The following is a 5,132-nucleotide window of genomic DNA, read 5'->3' as shown; positions in this document are numbered from 1 at the left end:
AATGACTGTAAAACCTAATTTCTGTAATGTGATGTGGATTTTCTGATGGGGTTTACTTCCAGGACTATAAAGTGTGTCTGCCCCAGTGTTCCATAGTAAAATCTGCTGTAGGTGTAATCGATCACTCTCCAGAATACGGGTATCCTGTTCTACTTCCATGTCTTTCTAGAATTGCATCGTTATTGTTCCTATTCCATATACCAAATTACAGCCAACTACCCTCTCTCATTCATCCTACTGTACTTCAATACTAATTATTATTATCCTTTATTTATATGGCGCCACAAGGGATCCGCAGCGCCCAATAACAGAATACATAAATAATCAAAATAGGAAAACAGTGACTTACAGTTGAAGACAATATAGGACAAGTACAGTGTGTTTAAACTGTGCCCCCACAGATGCCAACTGCTGAGCTATTGACAATAACTTATCAATGTAATCGTTCATGTCCTTGCAGGCGCTCAGTTTCGTTCCAGAGAGCATGTGTCTTAAACTTATTCTTCTCATTAGACCTTTATCTTCATATGCATTTTGCAAGGCTGTCCACATGTCCTTAGCTGACACTTTCCCACTGACTACTGAATAGACATGCTGCTCCACAGCTAAACCTATAGTCCCGATGGCTCTGTCTGCGTCGTCTGGGTTTGGACTTGCTCCTGGGTCTATAGTAACCTTCCACAACTTTTCCCGCATAAGCTGCATCTCCATGGCAAACTTCCATGTAGCATAGTTCTCTGAACCTTTCAGCTTAGCAAAGCTCATGCTGTGTCCTGTATTATACATCCTTTCTGCCCTGTATAAAATGTCACTTTAAACTGTGTCACGGTAGTTATTCACCAGCACTCAGGGGGTTAATCTTCAGGCACACGCAGGTCTGGGTGCGGGACTGGGCCCATAACCTGTTGGCAGAGTGTTCTGGGCTATCTGGTGCAGTGACCTCAGTCCACACACTTTGTGACTTAAACAGTAATGCAGGTTTATTTAGTGTACACAGGTGACTCAGATGTAACACAGATAGTGGTAATCAGGAGCCCATATATCACACAAGGTAACAGCATTAGGAAGTGGTACTTATCAGGAGATGTCTGTGGTGGTGAAGCATAGAGGACTGCACAGCTGTGCAGTCTGACTCCCACTGTAGAGAAGTTGATGCATGCACTGGACACTGTGAGTCTCTGTAGCCGCTCCTGGTCTCAGCTCTGCACACTTGTACACACAGGACTCTGGTCCTCATTCCAAGTTGTTCGCTCGCAAGCTGCTTTTAGCAGCTTTGCACACGCTAAGCCGCCGCCTACTGGGAGTGAATCTTAGCTTATCAAAATTGCGAATGAAAGATTAGCAAAATTGCAAATAGACCGTTCTTAGCAGTTTCTGAGTAGCTCCACACTTACTCGGCATCTGCGATCAGTTCAGTGCTTGTCGTTCCTGGTTTGACGTCACAAACACACCCAGCGTTCGCCCAGACACTCCTCCGTTTCTCCAGTCACTCCCGCGTTTTTCCCAGAAACGGTAGCGTTTTTTCGCACACACCCATAAAACGGCCTGTTTCCGCCCAGAAACACCCACTTCCTGTCAATCACATTACGATCACCAGAACGAAGAAAAAACCTCGTAATGCCGTAAGTAAAATACCTAACTGCATAGCATATTTACTTGGCGCAGTCGCAGTGCGAACATTGCGCATGCGCATTAGCGACTAATCGCTCCGTTGCGAGAAAAAAATAACGAGCGAACAACTCGGAATGACCCCCTCTGTCTCTCAGTCTCTGTGTGTGTCACACTCTCCTCACTCTGAGATGGAGGAACAGGAATTTACATCATATAACTCCGCCTCTGAGTGACTCCTGGCACTAGAGCTCTAACCAGGGGATGCTCCCATAGACTGGTACACAGAAGGAGACAGGTACAGAGCCCACCATATCCTAACATAAAAATAGCTACATCAGCAGATGACACTGACATAAGTATCAGGGTGGCAGAAAAACGCTGGATTTTGTGCCGTCGAAGATTATTAAAGCAAGAAAAGGATAAGCACATGAGGGTAGAGGGCCCTGCTCGTGAGAGCTTACATTCTAATGCTTTCCCCTTGTACTGCCCAGGTCCAGAGTCTTTATTGGGGATTGCAATATTTGTTTCCTATACTAGGGATACATAGGCTGTGTACATTGATGTTTCGGTCCTTTGTGTGCTCCTTGTTCTCCTTCTGGTGTTCCAAGACCAGTAATTCACAGGCTGGAGATAGGAGGAGCAGGACAGCAATCAGTAAGATTTACAGGCAGAGCAGAACCATTAAATATGTATATGCATTAAGTGGTAACAAAATAACAAGCAGAAGAGTGTAAAGGATGCATTTGTAGTGTAATGCAAGAAGAACCGCTAGCAATGTGAATGGAGGCATATGAAATGCGGATGGAGATGATTGATCAAATGAGTGGCACAGCATCCTTGTGGAAAGTACTTTCACATGCCTGAGTGTTTTATTACTGAATCAGTTTCTACACAGACACCATAGTAATGCATGCACTCACAAGCCTCCTAATCCACTTTATAAATAGAACATTTGAAATGTTTAGGTCATCACCGTGAGAAGCCAACCTACCAGATATGGGATAAGTTCTCTGGTGACCCAATCTGTAATATAAGATGTAACTGTCAGGGTTCTGGTTTTGTCTGTCCCCGGCGGGGGCGCTAGTGGGTCAGTGTTGGTGCGATGTACAAAGCGGGGAGGCAATATGAAAGTCCTGCGCATAAGCGCTGATGTTTATTAATGCAAAGCAGATGGTATGACACTGAATAAACTGGAAACCGGTAATGTGGAAAACAATGCCAGGTAACTGAATCCGAACAACTTAAAAGTCTCTTGCAGCAGAACGTAAAATAACTTGATACTGAATGCAGGTGAAATAACAGAACTCCAATATATATTAGAAACTCACAGTCTCTGTAAAGCATAAGTCCATATAGCCACACTTAGGCTAAAGCAGACGACAGTCTCTAAGCAAGTAGATGTTATTATTGCTGAGTTGCACAGATGGTATGCTGACAATTAGTGCACAGGTAAGGTAATGAGAAAGTACACCTGAGGAGAGTCTCTTACTGCTGATGGGTTTGAAGCTGGATGTAGCTGAAGTCTGGAGTAACAGGAGAGCTGTAGAGATGGTAACTGGAACTATGAAGATAACCACAAGGAACGCTGGAAACAGGAATACAGGAACTGGGAGAACTAGACACAGGGTATGTGACTCGTTGTCCGAGGCAATGTGAGTGAGCCCCGGTCAGGAACTTATACCCCTTGCTCTGCAGTAATTGGTCACAGGGGCCTGGCTGGAAACACAGCGCTGGATTGGATGCCGGGATCAGCTGAGTGCAGGTGTCATGGCAGCGTCCATACAGGCCAGATGCCGGCACACAGCGGAACACATACACAGGACCAGACTCAGGGGCACTCAGCGACACGGGAGATGACGCGGTCAGCGCATCCATGCAACCGCGACTGGGGCCATGACCTCCGGAGGCCTGCACACCAGCGCGCTGGTAAGTGAGACGCAGCTGGCCGCCGATTCCTGACAGTACCCCCTCCTTTATGGGTGGGCACCGAACACCCACGAGGCTTGGCAGGGAAGAATCTGTGGAAGGCTTGTACCAACCGTGGAGCGTGCACATCCATGGCGTTAACCCAACTCCTCTCTTCAGGACCATATCCAGACCAGTCAATCAGGTATTGCAAACGACCATAGCGATGACGAGAGTCCAAGATCTTTTCCACCTCGTATTCCACGCCCCGATGAGTTTGTACCTTTGGAGCTACTGGAAGCGCTCTCTGGAAACGATTGAGAATTAGTGGTCTGAGGAGAGAAATATGGAATGAGTTGGGAACTTTCAAATAGGAAGGCAGTTTTAATTTATAAGCCACCGGATTAATAACACTTTCTACTGGAAATGGTCCAATAAACCGCGAAGCAAATTTCATTGACGGAACTCTGAGACGGAGATTCCGAGTAGATAACCAGACTTTGTCGCCTGGCTTTATACTAGGGACTGCTCGTCTCTTTCGATCAGCAAACATTTTGTACCGTTGGGAAACCTTTTTAAGAGATAGATGAATCTTCTTCCAAATTTGAGAGAACCGCTGAAGAGCAGAAGCAGCCGCAAGCACGTCTATGACGGGTAAATCTTGGAAATCCGGTACTCTAGGATGTTGACCATAAACTGCGAAAAAAAGGAGTTGTATCTGTAGAAATATGATAACGAAAATTATGAGGAAACTCCGCCCAAGGCAATAAATCTACCCAGTCATCCTGTGAAGAGGAAATATACAGTCTTAGATAGGTCTCAAGCTCTTGATTTACCCTCTCCGTCTGCCCATTTGTTTGAGGGTGATAGGCCGTAGAGAACTTAAGTTTAAACTGCAGCGCAGAACACAGAGCCCTCCAAAACTTTGCCACAAACTGTACACCACGGTCAGATATTATTTCTGTTGGAAGTCCATGTAACCTAAAGATTTCACGAAGAAATAACTGTGCCAGCTTTGGAGCAGAGGGAACCCCATGAGTGGAATGAAATGTGCCATTTTTTAAAACTTATCGACCACTACCCAGATGGTATCATACCCATTAGAGGGAGGAAGATCTGAAATAAAATCCATTGATAAATGAGACCAGGGGCGCTTGGGAATGGAATTTGGTAACAATTGAGCTGCAGGAGCCTGATGAGGAACTTTGTGCTGAGCACATTTGGGACATGAAGCTATGAATTCTTGAACATATACTTTCATATGAGGCCACCAGTAATTTGGGATAGGAACTTGAAAGTTTTTAGGACTCCAGGGTGACCAGTAAATTTAGACGTATGAGCCCAGGACAGAAGATTTGGACGAAGCTCAGGAGAGACAAACATCTTGCCTGGAGGTGGAACTTGGGACACCCCTGTAGCTGCGAACACCACAGGATTTAACACAGGTCGAGCAGCTTGTTCTGATGATTCCTCAGTTGAACACATAGAGCGAGATAATGCATCTGCCTTAACATTTTGTGAGCCAGGTCTAAACATTAACTTAAAGTCAACACGAGAAAAGAATAGGGCCCACCTTGCTTGTCGGGGATTCAGACACTGCGCTGCTTTCAAGTAAA

This window comes from Pseudophryne corroboree, chromosome 7, assembly GCF_028390025.1.
Source record: "Pseudophryne corroboree isolate aPseCor3 chromosome 7, aPseCor3.hap2, whole genome shotgun sequence".
NCBI classification, from domain to species: Eukaryota; Metazoa; Chordata; class Amphibia; order Anura; family Myobatrachidae; genus Pseudophryne; species Pseudophryne corroboree.
Note: the sequence above shows the minus strand (reverse complement) of the source record.